Consider the following 18,367-nt stretch of genomic DNA (forward strand, 5'->3'; position numbering starts at 1 on the left):
TTACTTCCCCTGGGGAAATGTCCACACTGAAGGATAAGGAGAGGGCAAGGTGGGTGCTGAGGAGGGCCTGTGGTTAGGGTGAGATGTCAGCAGAGGTTGGGAGGCAGCAAAAGATGTGCAGGGAAAGCGTCTTTGAGTCGGGGGGAGAGAAGGACGTGGGAGTGCATGTGTGTTGTCTGGGAAAACAGCAAGGAGGTACTTAGATTGGAATGGAGCGGCCACTAACAGGCAGAAGAGATGCCCAGTCAAAGACGCAAAAACTTGAGATCTGATCACAAAGTCCCATGAGGCATGGAAATTGTCTGGCTACCATTTTTCTCCCCAGTTATGCAAATATGAAAATAAGATCATCCTGAAGTTCTTGATTGGTCAGAGATTGTGACAGCAGGCACTTACTCCCTTGAAGCCTCAGTGTCCTGCTGTTCTTTTATTGATGTCTTTCCTCAGGTTTCATTTTGTGTTTTTCCTATGTTCTCTGTCCATTGGTTGTCTATTTTAGCAAAACTAGTTGTTTAGCTCTTAAAATGGCACAGTAGCTCAAACCAGCATTATAGACAGCTGTTTAAAGGGGGGGGTGTCCAACCTCTTAGTCTGAGTCTATCTTTAAGTGGCAGCCAGCTTACCCTCAGACAGCAGCATTTTCCACTGGAGAACACAGATGGTATGGTCATGAGAGGACCCTAGTGGGAGGTATTTAGAGGGCTGATAACAAGAATGTTTTCACTTGGAAGACAAGGATAGACACTAGAGCCAAATGAGAAGTATACGACTCCTAGAACTCTGACTCACAATCTAGGGTCATATCTGAGGCCTGGGCATGGTGAAGGGAGCAAGTGGAGTTACCTCTTGGCCTCATGTTCCTGTCCTCCCCACACGTCATTCAGCATCCAGGTTTGTTTCTCCTGGTGACCATGGGCTAAGGCCAGAACCATATATCCGTGGGTCCCCCCCCCCATATATCCCACCCACTCCACCATGACTGGAGTCTCTTTTGATGCCCACCAAACTTGACTGTGTCTGCCTAGAACACAGTTGAAGTTGTAGCGGGGAGATGAGTGTGGGGTAAGAATTCAAGAAAAAATAAACTAGAAAATGTTTCCTGGCTTCTTATTTTAATAGCTAATGCTCATGAGGATACATGTTCAATTAGTGATGAGGACACTTTGTGATGTGCATCCAGAGGTGATTTAAACAGATGGGCTGGGCAGAGGGGAATGCTGGAGTGTGCAGCAGACTGAATGTGTTGCTAAATGGGAGCATCTGTTGTCAACAACTCAGCTGGTATCATCCCAGACTATCTCAGTCTCCTAGCGTGTCTTTCCAGTTACGAGATTGATTCACCCTAAAAGGGACAAAGGTTTAGCCACTTGCTGCTTTAAACCCCAAGAAGAGATGAAACTGAGTTTGATACACCACAAACATTGTCCTCTGTGGCCATTCAATGAGCATTCAGTGCTTACCATGTGCCAGATGTTGTCTGGATGTTGGGAATATAGCAGTGAAAAAAAAATCTCAGTGAAGATAAAAAAAAAAAAAATCTTGCCTTTTTCAAGCTTATGTTCATTGAGGGGGTATAAATCATAAACAAAATGACTAAATAAATCATCAGACATGCTGGTGGTTGATGATTGATGTGGAATAAACAGAACAGAACATAGTTGGGGGAGCATGATATAGTCAAGAGAACAGAACTCTGAGGGTGGAGCCGTCACTCAAGGTCACAGCACTTGGAAGTGGAGGGGTTGAGATATGCAGGAATCCAAAGACCAGCTCCGCTTTACTTGCCTGCTGGTTTTCTTGTTTTTGAGCTCTTTTGTCATTGCTGCAATAAAGCATACCCATAGCTCCAACTTCCATCTTGGAAGTTGCTAACTCAGTGTGGCTGAAGCTTGAGAGTGAGGCTGTAACTCAGGCTTGAGTGTCTTCAGTGACCTTCCTGCTGGGTCTTTAGAAGGCAACTGAGCTATGTTTTTCAATGGGGGGCTGTCAATCAGATTCCCATGTGAAAATGAAAGAAGCTTAGCAATTAGAGCAACAGAAGACAGTTTTTAGTATTACATATTATCAAGGTACAATTAATATTTAATAAGGTTTGCCGTAGACTCTAGTGCTTGCTTTTTGGGTTAATTTCTATTGATGAGGGCTTGAGGAAAGCCCGTGTTTTGTGTGTAAGCTCCAAAGGCCGTTTCCACTTGGTTTGGCTCACTGCTACTTTTCTACCAAGCCAGAAGAAAGACTTGCAGAGTGCTGCCTTGTCAAACCTTGGCCTACCTGCGTGAGAAAATGGACGTTTGCTTCTTAATAAAGACAGGCAGAGAGGGAGATGACTGACCGGGTTGACAGGTCTGGCCTTGGTCCAGCTCTGTGACTGTCCAAGTCATCTGGAAAGGCCTGTCTTGTACACTGAGATAACTGAGAGGCTTTGTGCATTTGACCATTTTCATTAGGGCACTGGCAGATCAGCTGGTTAGAGAAGTAAGTTTTAGATGGCCAAATTTGGAAGTTGTTTGTGTGCCTTTGTTTTAGTGCTGCAGCTGTGTTCCTGGTGAAAATGATGTACACAAATTGGATTTTAAGCAGTTTTTCACTGACAGCACTGTTTGACTTATTGAGTTTGGATATGTATGGAGGTGTGCATTTTATGGTGTGAGTGTGGGGGTCAGAGAACAACTTGCAGGAGTTGGTTCTTATCTTTCACTATGTAGGTTCCTGGGATGGAATTCAGGTCAGCAGGCTTGATTGGAAGTGCCTTCACCCACTGAGCCATTTTACCAGCCTCTTCCTCTTTTTTTTGAGGTTCTGGGCAAGAGCTGTACTACTGAGTAATGCCACTGCCCCTTTTGCTTTTTAATGTAGCAGCTTCTTTAACTTCAAGTAAAACCATGTCCATTGCAGAGCATATGAAACAGATAAACATTAGAACAAAATGCAAGTGATAGAAATGGGACCATTCAAAATGTATCCTCTCATACCGAACAACATACTGTGCACATATTTATCATACTGCAGGACCTTTTACACCCATTGTTACTATTACATTTGGTTAATGGAAATAGGTGCTCCATCTTACTCATGTTATGTCAGAACTATTGGTGGTTTTCCTCTTTGAACCATTCTACACTGATTGCAGTGAGTATCTTGGGAAGCCAGGTCATCATGAATACCCCAATTACTCATTAGAATAAGTGTTAAGTATGAGTCTGGAGAGATGGCTCAGTTGTTAAGAACGCTTGCTGCTCTTCCATAGGTCCTGAATTAGATTCCCAGGAGCAACATGGGATTGGTCACAAACACCTGTAAGTCCAGTCTTTTCTGGCCTCTAAGGGCACCAGCACACACATGGCACCACACTATCACAGACATAGATACATACACATAGCTAAATATAAAAATACCCCCCACCCCCAAGTTGAGAACCAAGTCCAGGGCCTTATACTTGCTAGGCAAGTGCTCTACCACTAGCTAAATCCCTAACACCTACAAAATTAGGTCTTAAAAAAGAAAGAATAGCTTTTCTTTCTGCCTGTTGATGTGGCAGAGGAAGCATCGCTGAAGGCTTTCATTTCCCTGCTGTCATGTCTAAGTCGGAGTCACCCAAGGAGCCGGAACAGCTGCGGAAGCACTCCACTGGAGGGCTGAGAAGCCATTTTGACAACCGAGAGTCTAAGAAGCCATTTTGAGCAGTGGGGAACACTCACCGACTGTGTGGTAATGAGAGATCCAAACACCAAGCGTTCCAGGGGCTTTGGGTTTGCCACATATGCTACTGTGGAAGAAGTAGATGCTGCTATGAATGCAAGGCTACACAAGGTGGTTGGCAGATTTGTGGAACCCAAGAGAGCTGTTTCAAGAGAAGATTCTCAAAGACTGGGGACCCACTTAACTGTGAAAAAGGTCTTTGTTGGCGGTATTAAAGAGGACACTGAAGAACACCTTATAGATTATTTTTGAGAAGTATGGGAAAACTGAAGTGATTGAGATCATGACGGACAGAGGCAGTGGGGGAAAAAAAGTGTTTGCTTTTGTCACCTTTGATGACTATAACTCTGTGGACAAGATTGTTATTCAGAAATATCATACTGTGAATGGCCACAACTGTGAAGTGAGAAAAGCCCTGTCAAAGCAAGAGATGGCTGGTGCTTCATCCAGCCAAAGAGGTCAAAGTGGTTCTGGGAATTTGGGTTGGTGGTCGTGGAGGTGGTTTTGGCGGCAATGACAACTTTGGTTGTGGGGGAAACTTCAGTGGTCATGGTGGCTTCAGTGGTAGCCATGGTGGTGGTTATGGTGGCAATGGGGATGACCATAATGGATTTGGTAATGATGGAAGCAATTTTAGAGGTGGTAGAAGCTACAATGATTTTGCCAATTATAACAATCAGTCTTCAAATTTTGGACCAATGAAGGGAAGAAACTTTGGAGGCAGAAGCTCTGGCCCTTATGGTAGTGGAGGCCAATACTTTGCTAAAACCAAGGTGGCTATGGTGGTTCTGGCAGCAGAAGTAGCTATGGTAGTGGCAGGAGGTTCTAATTACAGCCAGGGAACAAAGCTTAGCAGGAGAGGAGAACCAGAGAAGTGACAGGGAAGATACAGGTTACAACAGATTTGTGAACTCAGCCAAGCGCAGTGGTGGCAGGGCCTAGCTGCTACAAAGAAGACACGTGTTAGACAATACTCATGTATATGGGCAAAAAAACTCCAGGACTGTTTTTGTGACTAATTGTATAACAGGTTATTTTAGTTTCTGTTCTGTGGAAAGTGTAAAGCTCCAACAATGGGTTTTACTGTAGACCTTTTTTCACCCATACTGTTGATTGCTAAATGTAATAATCTGATCATGACATTGAATAATAAATGAGTCCTTTTTTTTAAAAAAAAGAAAGAATAATTCTCAGGTATGAAAGTGATGCATTAGGGACTATATGAAATTATGTATTCTTGGACAGAACTTACAAAGTATTTTCTTGTTTATTTGTTTAAGACATAAAAACTTAGAATTTTGGAGGGTGGGACAGATGATAATCCTTCCTCCTCAACCTCCCAGGTGCCAGGATTATAGAGGTGAGTCATGCACCCAGCTCCAAAATCCATCAATTTTGATATTAAACTAATGAACAGTTAAGAGCTGGAAGTTGGTAGTCAGACACACCCAAGTTTGAATCCCTGCTCTGACAGAACATTTCAAGACTCTGATTAATTACTTTATACCTTGATGCTTTCATTTCCTAATTTATAAGGTCAACACAATGTCTATACATTAAATGTAAGTTAGGACTGAATGATACAACACAAGTAAAACACTAGCAGATACAGGAACATGCACAGGGAAGAAGTTCTTATTGGTCTGAACTTGAACCTTCCATATGCCCCAGTCTTATCTCTGCTCTGCCCACTCTTTTTCCAGAAGCTACCCTGGCACAAGGAAACTCACTCCCACCTTGGTGCATGGTAGCCTGAGACGAGATGTCCGTTCTAATTCTGAAAGCTGCCTTCAGCTGTTTATAGGTTCAGACAAACTAATCAAGCTGAAATTTCTTGTGCTTATTTGCAACTAGATGAAGCAGTCTGCTCAGTTGCTCTGGAAATACCAAGGCATGGAAGGAACCAGCTTTGCAGCCTTTAGAAATTCTGTAGATGTGCACATATAGACAGTAAGATCAGAACTGGGGTTGCCTGGATGTGGCCTTGAGCTGGGTTTGTGCTTCTGGGGACCCACTGTAAAGGGAAGCTCTCCATATGACCCCTTTTTGTCTTGCCCTTTGGGGAACTCTGAACTTCAGAGAGAGCCTTTCTTCTCTTTTGGTGGAAACAATCTTTTGTCGATTTGTGAAAAATTCTTTCCCCTCAGAGGCCTAAAGATATTTAGTAGTTGCTTTTGATCAACTCCTAGGGATAGGAAATCAAGGTTATCAATAAGGGTGGCAAGACTCACACTGGAGTGTATGATTCTTCACGTAATGGGTCTTCACAATCCATGAGGTGAACAGTCAAGGAACTGAGGTGCCCAAAGGCATTGTCATAATGACGTTAGGTTTCTATTGCTGTGATGAAACACCATGTCCAAGAGAAATTTGGACAGGGGAAAGGTTTATTTAAGCTTACAACTCTTAGGTCACCATCACTGAGGGAAGTTAGGACAGGAACTCAAGTTGGGGACTGGGAGGCAGGAACTGAAGCAGAAGCCATGGAGAGACACTGCTTACTGGCTTGTTCTTCGTGGCTTACTTATTCTGTTTTCTTATGCAGCCCAGGACCACATAGGGATGGAACCTCTCACAGTGAGCTGGGGCCCTCACACATCACTCATTAGTCCAAACAGTACTCTACAGATTTGCATATAGGCCAGTCTTGTGGGACTGTTTTCACAATTAAGATTCCCTCTTCCTAGAAACATCTAGGTTGGTGTGAAGTTAACCAAAACCAGCAAGCGCAAACGTGCAAGTAAGTGAACAGGTGTTGAAGTCCTTTCAGATTATGGCTCCATTGCCAGTGACTCTCAGCCACCAACAGTGTCTTAGCATTTCAGTCTGTTCACCAGAGTCTTTTATACCTGTGTGTGCAAGGGGATGCAGCGTCCACTCACAGTCATACAGCCATGGTATGGATCACAGCCATGGTGTGTATAACCAGTTATATAGATGTGGTGTGGATTGATAGCAAGAGAAACAGAAATGTTCCTTGTTCTTGGGCGGCTGGCCTATTAGACAGCGAAGGAACTGCAGCCACAGAAGGAAATTTCCTCTTCCCTCTAGACCAGCAGTTCTCAACTTTCCTAACCTTTCGACCCTTTAACACAGTTCCTCATGCTGTGGTGACCTCCAACCACAAAATTATTTTTGTTGCTACTTTACAACTGTACTTTTGCTACCGTTATGAATCATAATGTAAGTATCTATGTTTCCCAGTGGTCTTAGGTGACCTCTGTGACAGGGTCATTCAACCCTCCAAAGGAGTCAGAACCCATAGGTTGAGAAACCGCTGCTCCATAGTATTACATCCCATGTTCTCTGTAGAAATGAGTTATGAATGGTTAAGATAGATAATTCTTGTGTAAAACATGCACCACACACAACTATGAAGCCTGGTGTGCTCCTCCTTGAGCTCCTGCTTCATCTCTGGGCTCTTCTTCACCACACTTCACCAGCACATCAGCTCAACAGCTTAGCAGCTACATCTTGCTCCTGCAGTCTGGTGTGAGGAAAGAACTGTCTCATGCATGTGTTTGCATCCCCTGCCCCTGAGCTGAAGGTTAAGCCCTCTTGGTAGGCATGTTATAAAACTCCCAAGCCCACTTTAATCCTGATACTACACAAGTGCCCACAGCTCCCACACCCTGTTGGGAGTCGTTGCTGTTTAGAGAGAGTTATGTTTCTAATACAAACCAAACTTTGCTTTCTGTCATGTGTATTAAGGTTCTTAATTTTGAAATTTGAGGAAATTGTAATGCTAAATCTGATTCTTTAATCTCTACGAGCCCATCCATTTTGCCAAGATCTGCTTCTCCCTGATCTAGTAGCAAAGGAGAAAGCAGGAGACTGATTACAATGAGACCCAGGATTCTCAAAATCCTGGAATTTTAGAAGCTGCAGGATTCTAAAATAGCTGGAAGATTTTCAGGATGGAAAAAGCCCTGCCAATTTGAGTCATCTCTGCGAATACTGTTCTGTTATAGATGGCAGGTTTTTCCTGACTGCTCAGAGGAAATGTTAGACCAGGTTGTTAGTGCTGCTGCTGCTGCTCCTGCTGCTGCTGCTGCTGGTGATTGGTGGAGGAAGTGGTGGTGGTGGTGGTGGTGGTGGTAATAGTGGTAGTGGCAGTGATGGTGGTGGTGGTGGTAGCTCTGTCTTAGTATGTGCTAATGGTGGAAGGAACTTTTCATTGTTATGTAATCTTAGTAGTGACGCGGTGTCAGTGGTATCTCACTATATTATATTAGATGCAGATCAGTCCCAGAGGCAAGCTTTTTTATGCCCCTCTGAAGCTGGAATGTAACCTGTGTTATCCAATTCTGGCAGACATACCCATTTAGACACTGTGCCCTACTACAGCCTTTAAAGCAGAGCATGCCCCCAGCACTGCTGATGACAAAGCGTTTCCTGTATTATCTCAGTTTTGCTGTTGCAAACCCTGTTTGGAACATGGTTGCATGTGACTACATGGAGCCTCATCCACTAGCATGCGGTTATTTTGTTGTTTGCTTGTCTGACTAGAGCTAGCAGCCTTTACCCTGGTAGAAGCTGTTGTTACCAGCAGGGCAGCTGTGTTTAGGTGGATGTTGCATCCATGCTGGGTTGTGCCCATCATGAAGTAGTTTATAACTCTGGGACACTCCCTTTCTATCCATCATTCATCCACTGGTGGTTGTTTCTGGATTTTGTTGCTGTAATAAAAACACCTGAACATGAGCAATTCACAAATAAAAATCCATTTAGTTTGCAGTTTGGGGTCCAAAGGCATGGCACATTCTGCTTAGCTCCACGAGGGCCTTGTGGCACATGGTGTCACAGTGGTGGGATCTCATGGGGAGAGGTGTGGCTATAGACTGTGAAGTGCTAGTCCCTCCCCCCCTTTCCAGGAACTAGCTCATTGCTGAGAGACCTTTCTTTCCTTTACTGTCCTTCCCTCTTTCATTTCTCTCTGTCAGCTTGCTAAGCTTTGTAGCCCTTGTATGTAAGGTAGAAAACTGTTTACATTTTCTTGTCTTGATTTCTTTAGTTCTTTCTAATCCCCTCCCCTCCCCCTTTCTTCCCTCCCCTTCCCTCCCCTCACCACCCCTCCTCTCCCCTTCTTCCCTTCCCTTCACTCTCTTCTCCTCCCTTCCCATCCTCCCCACCTCCCTTTCCCATGGAGCTTTGCTACATGGCCCAAGCCAGCCTTGAACTCAGAGTCCTCCTGTTGCAGCCCTTTCTGAGTGCTGGGACTGTGCACTGCAATGCCTGACACTATTTCCAGACTCTTATTATTTAACCGAAGAAGGTTAGCAAGCTCTTTCTCACTGATCTTACTCCCTCTTCAACAGAGGGTACAGAGGCTGAGTTATAGGATATTGTGTCACAAATTGCCCTTGTGCTACAGGTAAGGTCTCCATCTTGGCTGCACACCTAGCACATCTGAGGGACCTGCACTGACACATGGAACAGAAGTGTTCTATTCATGAGGCTACGCCTGTCACCTAAACTCTTTAGGAGAAAAATGTTCACGGTCATCCTGAAAGGCATAAACTTTGAAGTAACTGGAGTTGGGACCCCCCCACACATATACACACACACACAATGTTAAGTGTGTGACATTGGGCAAGTTTCTTGGCCTCTCTGTTCAGACTCCTCATCTGTAAAACAAGATCCAATCTGAAGTCTACCCACTGGGGGTTTGTTAGGGATAATTAAATAACTTTACGATTTTGGCCACTTAGATTCATGCTTGGCACTTAGTTATAGATGGTGATATGCTGTTTGGGTCTCTAAGTTAAATGAGAGTGGTTTGTAAATTTTAAAACATTCAACGCTCTTAGTGACAAAAAGTAAGGAGATGGGGCATGCTATGTGAGGCTATAGCTTGAAACCTTATTTACACAGCCCCCAGAGAAGTTGGCAGTGGTAAAGAACCCAATGTCCATGCCGTGATGCACTGGCTTAATGATATATTAAAATTCTTGGGGAGCTCCAAAATCTATATCTTGTAATTTAAGACCATTTGTGTCAGAATTTTGAGGAACATGGAAAAGGAGGCACCAAGGGAAGTTTTTTTTTTTTTCTTTTTTCTCCACATGTTTTTATGTTATTCTGATTGAGTGGCCAGTATTTGGAGACCTCCACTTGGATGGTGTAGCAGTCAGTGGGTTATATTTAATGAAGCATGGGGGCACTTAAGAGACTCTGACAGAAGATGCCTACATTTAAATGAACTGTCATTAGGTAACATGGAAGAGGTTACATATGCAGATTTGTATGAAGGCAGTTCTCAACACCAACAGACACCTGGAGCTTGAGGCTGAGAATTTGGCTGTTTCTTATTGAGGTCAGTAGTTTTTTACTGGAGACTCTTGAACAGGGTGGGGAGTGGGAAGTGAGAATGACTGCTAGGGGAGTTGCAAGTAGGTAATTTTGGGATCCTGGTTTGTATTAGGTTAGGTTCCTATGACTGCATGATGAAGATAAAAATGGAATCCACAGTTAGAACAAGGATTTGGTGAGTAAGCATCTGGATGACTGGCCAGCACATGGGCAGACAGCTCACCAGAGAGCCATTCTGAACCTTCTAATTGGGGAACAAGGAACAGCCCTAGGCTTGTCAAGGAGGAATTCAAATGAAGTACTTTTGAATAAGCCATTGGGTAGTCACTGGCTCACCCTTACTCAGTGTTTTCCCAATAAGAGATCGCTAGTGGGCCACGATGGGTCCTCAACAAGTGCTTGGACCAGCACCTGGTAGTTGGTTTGATTTTGTTGGTCTTTGATGTGAAAAGGGACAGGTATATACCATCTTTACTCAGATGCCAAAGGTGGATTATTTAATGGGGGCTATGAAAGTACTTTTTAACTATGAAGTACCATCTGTACTCATACAAGTATTTCTGTTTTTGCCGTGGGTGAAGCATGCCCCTTGGTATTTGTATGAGAATAGACTATGCCCCTCTGCCAGGAAGTACTGCCCCGAATCTGAAGATACAAAAGCATCACTATCTTCATTTCATGGCCTTTTGTATGAAACTATGACCCTTTCTAAGGTCTTTTGCAGGGCAAAACATTGGAATGGTTGCTGTTTGTGATAGCATGCCATGAGTAGATTCTCACAATGGCTGTTGCACCCAGGCCAGTAGGCGGTATGTTCATCCACCTCATAGGGATGGTACTGTAACTGTTCCTTTCTTTCCTACAGGAGAAAACACACCAGACATGTGCACAAGAAGGACCTCCTTAAAGAGGTAACCTTGAGTAGAGCTGATCTTAAGAATAAGCAGAACATGTCTGTCATAGTAGCACACATATATCTATATTCCCAGCACTCAGGAGACTAAAGCAGAAGGATCATGAGTTGGGAGCTAGCCTAGGCTGTGTAGAAAGGCTAGCCTTGGACACAGAGATAAAACCAATTAAGAAAGAAAAATGCAGTAGCTGATTTACAGAATTTTAGTAACAAATGATAACATTTAACATACTATGTAGCTGCCTTGGTGAGAATCCTGGCTCCAGGTGGGTTGATCACCCAGACACCAGCAGCTGTCACGAGCTGTGAGACTGCTGTGGAAGGCTTCTGTGTATGTCTGGTACTGTGTCAAGTTCTCAGGGAGGCAATGGGTCATCTGGCCCCCTCAAAAGTACTCTCTTCTTTCTAAGAACGTGTGATCATGTGGCCAAATGGATGTAGATTACTAGGTTCTGTAACAGTTGTTGAGAGAAGGAGAGATTGAAAGTAATTGAAGTGGCCCAATTGCTCTGCACACTGACAGACAGGTGCCTAGGCAAAAACATAAAATAAAAATAAATCTGTATAATTATACATAGCTTCTAGGTACAGTATTATACAGCTTATGTAGTGTTTTTGTGGTGCATGAATTGTGGTGCCTTGTCAGAAGCAAAAGGGTAATAAAAATTAAGGGCCCGGTTAAGAATACTTTGGGGACTGTAACAAACCAGAAGGGAACATCCCACTGTAAAGCATGGCTACCCAAAGTTTAAAATAGACGCATACTGTGCACTTAGGGTTTTCAGAGAATGTTTGCAGATACAACCCTGATTAATGTTCATGCCATCATTAGGAGGTCGGTCTAGTCTGCTTTCCCAAACACAAGACTTAGTAAGAGCTGATCAAAATAGAGGGAGTGTGTGGCCTTGAGCCTGCTATGCCAGCTTTCAGAGCCCCAGTGTGTCTCCCTGGAGGCCCTGGCTCCCAGGCCTATGCCCCCTGAGAAGAGAAGGCATCTTGCTTTCCTAAAGTGCCCGCCTTCCCCCCAGAGCTGCCCCAATCATTCCCTGAGCAAGGCTCTGGAGAGTTGGGCCTTGGGGCCTGTTTGTTTCTACTGCTGCCTAGTTTTTTTTAAATGGACCCCAGGGGCAAAGACTGGGAAACACCAACAATGCTGATGCTAGAGCCAGAGCACACTGTCAACTGTGTCAACAGACAGGTCCTTTTGGACCCAAGAGTAGGTGCAAAGTGCTGAAATAAGTGCTATAGTCGTGCTTAATTGGCTGACGTGATATTTCTCCTTTTTGGAAGAAAGAATTTGACCACTTAGTCATTTTTCACTTAAGGAAAAAGGCAAAGGGAGAGAGACATGCAGAGTTCCTGATGAAGCTGCTGGGATCCAAAGTGAAGAAAGCCTAGATTAGGGCGGGCTTTGCCTGGAGGAGAGAGGCTGTGTCAGTCACAATTAACATGAACAGCATCTCTGACTCCAGAGATGTGACCTCTGGTTACAGCAAATGTGACAACATGAATTACCTTCAATTATGATGAACGATATTCAACTGCATTTTTGCCATACACCTTAGTGGAAATCAGTTCTTCTGGTAGCCTTGACCATGGGAGAAAATGATAGCAGGGAAGACATGGGAAAGAGACACTGAGAACATTGAACTGAGGAGCCACAGTAGGACCAAGGGTGTGGATGTGCTGTCACCAGAGGTTATGCTTGGTTCCAGGTCTGATTCCCACAATCCCACAGGGAAGGGACTCGAACTAAGTTACTTTACTGAGGTATTATTTACATACAGTGCCTTGTGTGTGCCTTTAAGTGTGCAGATTTGATCCTCGAAGAATGTTTTTACTTCTACAATTATCCCCCAGTTAAGATAAAATATCATCAGCCGGGCAGTGGTGGCGCACACCTTTAATCCTAGCACTTGGGAGGCAGAGGCAGGTGGATCTCTGTGAGTTCGAGACCAGCCTGGTCTACAAGAGCTAGTTCCAGAACAGGCTTCAAAGCTATACGGAGAAACCCTGTCTTGAAACACCCGCCCCCCCCCAAAGATAACATATCATCATCACTGTTGGTTTTCCTTGTCCTCTGTCTAGCCAGTCCCTACCTGCCTTAGTCATTGTTCTATTGTTGTAAGGAGATGCTACAACCAAGGCAACTTTTAAAAAGAAAGCATTCGATTGGGAACTCGCTTACAGTTTCAGAGGGTTAGTTATCTTCATGGTAGGGAGTGTGGTAGCAGGCAGGCAGGAAGGCAGCATGGTGCTGGAGCCATAGCTGAGGAATTACTCCCATTCACCAGCATAGAGAGAGAGGCTAGGCTTGGTGCTGGTTTTTAAAACCTCAAAGCCATTCTCATTCAAACTACCACACTACTCTAATTCCTGACCAGGCAAATACTGGTGTGCCTTTTCCTGTTGTAGGCTGGATTTGTCCCTCTCAGAGTGTCATACAAATGAAAGGATCCATAATGTATTCTTGTGTCTGTATCAGAAGTTTGTTGATCTTGCTGCTGGGTGGTATGGCAGTGTGTGGCTATTCCATAGTCTTTATCTTTTATGTGTTGAGGTATGTGTGGATGTGTGTATGAATGTAGACACATGTAAGATTAAAGAACTTCAAGTATCAGGCCTTGCCTTCCCTTGTTCTGTTGTTCATAGCCACGTAGGTCAGGCCAGCTGGCATGAAAGGTACTGGGGATTTTCCTGTCTCCTCCCCATCTTATAGTAGGAGTCCTGGGATTACAGATACCCACACTATCACATCTAGTTTTACAGTGAGCCATGTCCCTACTCCACATAGAATAAAATTGTATCATACAATTTGCTGTGTCTTTGGGTCCAAGCATTAAGAAACATTGTATTGATTATGAAAACTAAACAGACATATTTGGCTACTAAAAGTAAAACTGCCATGAATGTTTTATATAAAACTTATCTGTGTGGCCCTACTCTTGGGGAAGTAGTAAGGATTGGAATTACTGGGTCACATGGTATGGAAGGAAGGTACAACATCTGTGAGTGTGCAATGTTGAGAGGTGCAAGGGACTTGCAGATGGAATTTAACTTGCTGATCAAGTGGCTAATTAGGAAGGTTCAGTGGTTATGCCCAGAGTTATCACTCACAATCCTTAAATTGAGAAAGGGGAGGAAGTAGGAGCCAACCAGGTACTGAAAAGAGAAAAATTAGACCCTGGGCTGCTGGCTTTGTGAACAGAGAATGTAGTTGGTAATACCAGCCAAAGTTGACAGCTTCTAAAGATGAGAATGACCCCAGATGATAGCTTGTAGTAAGGCCACTTCAGTCTTTTTTTTTTTTTAAAGATTTTATTTATTTATTATGTATACAATCTTCTGCCTGCATGCCAGCGACTTCAGTCTTAACAGTGTATGTAATTAACTCCAGCAGCAACAGAATGAGCCTATAGGTAGTTCCCCCTCAGAGCCTCTGGATAAGAAGCCAGGCTCACAGTTATAATATATATATATATATATATATATATATATATATATATATACATAGAACTCATTTTTAGGTGAAACATAGTGTATGTGAGGGAAGAGTTGAAGTTTAAATGTCTTTTTAAATGAATTTATTTATTTATTTATTTGTTTATGAGTCATGGTCTTACCATATAGCTCCTCCATTTAAATTCCTTCCTCCCACATAGTGAGTTTCCCCCCTATGTTTTCTGAAATGGCCATATAGTTTGTCTTTTTTTCAGTACACTACCATAGTGAGTAACATTTGCTTTCAAGTGTTAACGCAGTCTCTTCCTAGGATGCATCTCACTTGATTGTGGTGGCTTACTCTTGCTATATGTTGTTTAATTTGTTAATATTTTGTTAGTTTTTTTTAAGTGCATGTGAACATACGGCATGTTGGTTTGTAGTTTTCTTTCTTTAAATGTCTTTGGTTTTCCTGGCTTCATTAAATGAATTGGAAAGTCTGCTTTCTTCCCCTAGTTTCTGAACAGCTTTGTGTAGAATTGGCATTCTTGCATCCTGAAATGTTTGACAAAGTTTACTAGTCAAACAGTCTGAGTCTGGAGTTAATTTTTAAATTAGGAATTCAATTTGTTAAATAGATATAGGACTATCCAGACTTTCTACTTCTTCCCAGCAGAACTTTGAAAGTTTTTATTGGTGGAGGAATTCTCCTCCCTCCCTCCCTCTCTCCCTCCCTCCCTCCCTCCTCCCTCCCTCCCTCCCCTCCCTCCCTCCTCCCTCCCTCTCACCCTCCTTCCCTCCCTCTCACCCTCCCTTCCTCCCTCACCCTCCCTTCTTCCTTCCCCTCTCTTTCTTTGTTTCTTTTTCCTTCCTATTTGCCTAGATCATCAACTATATTGCTGTAACACCACTTACAATATTTCTTGACGACATGTGCCAAGTCTGTAGGTTCTGTAGTAATGTTCTTTTCTTCACTTCGGTTATATGTTTCTTCTATCTTTTTTTCTGATGATCAACTAGGTATAGAATTAAAAGTTTCCTTACTTTAAGGGGAAAACACCTTTACATTTTAGTGTCTTGATTTTTCTGTGTCTGCCCATTTTAAATTTCATTCACTTTTGATAGTCTCCTTATTTCTTATTTATTTTGGGTTTAACTTGGACATCTTTTGTATGACAGAACTTTACATAATTGATTTTTTTAGATGGAGTTTCTGTCTAGCCAGGTCTCGACACCCTTAATATAAGCTCCCAAATAAACACAATGAGGCTTACATTAATTAGAAACGGTTTGGCGGATGGCTTAGGCTTCTTACTGGCTAGCTCTCTCTTAATTATTAACCCATAATGATTAATCTATGTGTTTCTACATGGCCTTATATTACCGGAGAATGCTCTAGCATGTTACTCTTTCACCTGCCACATGGCATCTCTATGCAGCTTCTCTCTCCTCTCCCCAGCATTCTCCTTGTCTGGCAGCCCCAACTATACTTGCTGCCTGGCTACTGGCCATCAGTGTTTTATTCATCAACCAATAAGAGAAACATATATACAAACGGACTTTCCCCATCAGATTTCATATTTTCTAATTCCAGAACATCAGCTATAAATTATTGTATTAGCTGCATTCTAGTTCATTCCTTTCTGCTGCTGTTGTCACATACCATTTTCATTCAGTTCAAAGCATTTTCTCATTTTTCCTCTTTGACCATGGAGTTTTAAAATGCCTACATATTTGGGATTTCCCAGATATGTTTCCTGTTGTTAATGTTTAAACAAATTCTGTTATGATCATGGAATGTTCTTTACATTCTTTCAAATATCTTAAATTTATTGATACTTGTTTTACAACCTGACGTATTTTGTTTGTCTTGATCAATGCGACATATTAACTTGAAAATAGTGTTTACTGGGTAGACTTTTTGAAAGTTCAGTCAAGTTGGTTAATGAAAGTGTTCTGATTTCTGGAAGTGTGCTGATTTTTTCCATACCTGCTTTATTTATTTTTTTTTAAGATTTTGTTTGTTTATTATGTATACAGTCTTCGGTCTCCATGCCAGCAGAGGGCACCAGATCTTGTTCAAGGTGGTTGTGAGCCACCATGTGGTTGCTGGGAATTGAACTCAGGACCTCTGGAAGAGCAGCCAGTGTTCTTAACCACTGAGCTATCTCTCCAGCCCCCATACCTGCTTTATTAACCACCAAGAGAGGAATATAGATGTTCCCAACTGTAGTTGTGTGTTTATCTTTTTATTTTGTTAGTTTTTTTGTATTTTAAAGCTTTGCTAATGTATTAGCATGTATTTAGGGTTGTGTGTTAGTCCATTTTCCACTACTGTAACAAAATACCCAATGCTTGGGTAACTTATAAAGAAAAGAGATTTACTTAAATGCATAGTTTTGGAAGCTGCAAGACCAAAGACTATGATATTAGTTCTGGTATGTATTCCTTAGCAGTAGTATCACAGGGGAGAAATATCTTGGAGTTCAGAAGGTGAATGGATTTGCACAGGAGCTATGCTACACCCTTCCAAAGGCCACCCCCAAAGAATTATGGTCACCTGCCTCTGGGCTCTGCCTCTCACAAGTCCTACCACTTTTTAACATTGTCGAGTTGGGACCCAAACTTGCACCACACAAACCCATAGGATGCATATCAAACCATAGATATCAGGTCTTCCTGACAAATTGCTAACTCATTTGTTATGAAATATCTGTCTCTGTCTCAGATGATCTTATTCTAAAAATTTATTTTATCTAGTTTTATGATGTCACCTACCCAGGAGGACCCAGATGTAATTTGGGATTTATTATTTATTTCAGCATTTTAACTAAATAAGGCAATTTTTTTTCTGAAAAGGATAAGGTAATAAATATGTTATACTTTCCAGGTCATATGATCTTTAGCAGCAACTCAGCCCCCCAATACACCAAAGAGGGATCCAGAACCAATATACACAAAATAAGTATTTCTATAAAACTTTATTTACTGATGGAGAGATGTTTCAGTGAGTAAAAGCACGTGGCATGCAAGCATGAGGACCTTAGTTCAAATCCCTAGAACTCACTTAAAAGCTGGAAGCATGATATGAACATCTAACCCCAACATTCCTACTGCATGTTGGGATGCAGAGACAGGAGAATCTGTCTCTGCAGATTCTCAGACAGATAGTCTGGCATATGCAGTAGAAAACAGAGAGGCCATGTTTTAAACAAGGTAGAAGTGGAAGACAAACACCTGAGGTTGTCCTCTGTGTATGCACAGTGACATAGGTGCACATGTATACACACACACACACACACACACACACACACACACATACACACACACACACAATAAAATAAATAAAAAAGAAAACATAAAGCAAAATTCTTTATTTGCAAAAATAGGCTCTGATCTGGCTTGGGACTGTGAGTCATAGTTGCCTGGAATCTGCTATAGTCTGATGTTAATTCCATTAAGCCATTAAAGAATTTAGACATCTTCTTCTAGAAATATTATTTCCTTAAACATCTTATATTTCCTTTTTACTTCATGTTTTCTGTAAATTTTTAAATAATGTTTTATCAGCTGGTTTTAGATCTTATCATTCCAGATCTGTTTCTATTAAACAAAACTAAAAAACAATAGCAAAAACTGAAAGAAAAAAACCCTGCTATTGTTCCTACTTCTCTTTTCACAGTAATTCTAGTAATTTTTGTGTGTATGCTGGGCATTGTGAATATCATAGTCGAATCTCCAAGGCTCCCTTTAAAGAATGTGGGTAGCATTGTGTTGGCAGTTAATATTCATACTTAATATTTATAGTTATGGCCCTTTCTGCTTTTCATCTTTTTTGAGGGTCTCAAGAGCTCAGGAGATAACAACTTCTGGCCTCAGCATGTTGGAAGGGTTCCTTCCCTTTGGCTTGATTGTAAAGTTACTTTTTGCTTAGCTTCATGGAGTTCTAGCCTCACACCTGTGAGTTAGTTCTCAACAAAGACTAAGGAATACTTGGGTTCT

General features: G+C 42.3%; 1 protein-coding gene and 1 pseudogene across 5 annotated transcripts in view; both read left to right on the forward strand.

The window, feature by feature from the left end:
- Cacna1d (calcium voltage-gated channel subunit alpha1 D) overlaps positions 1-18,367 on the forward strand; it is a 435,186-nt gene that overhangs the window by 230,984 nt on the left and 185,835 nt on the right. The gene's annotated exons all lie outside the window — the stretch shown is intronic.
- On the forward strand, positions 3,576-4,528 carry LOC107978056 (annotated as a pseudogene).

The sequence above is a fragment of the Cricetulus griseus genome (genome assembly GCF_003668045.3).
Source record: "Cricetulus griseus strain 17A/GY chromosome 1 unlocalized genomic scaffold, alternate assembly CriGri-PICRH-1.0 chr1_1, whole genome shotgun sequence".
Taxonomy (NCBI): domain Eukaryota; kingdom Metazoa; phylum Chordata; class Mammalia; order Rodentia; family Cricetidae; genus Cricetulus; species Cricetulus griseus.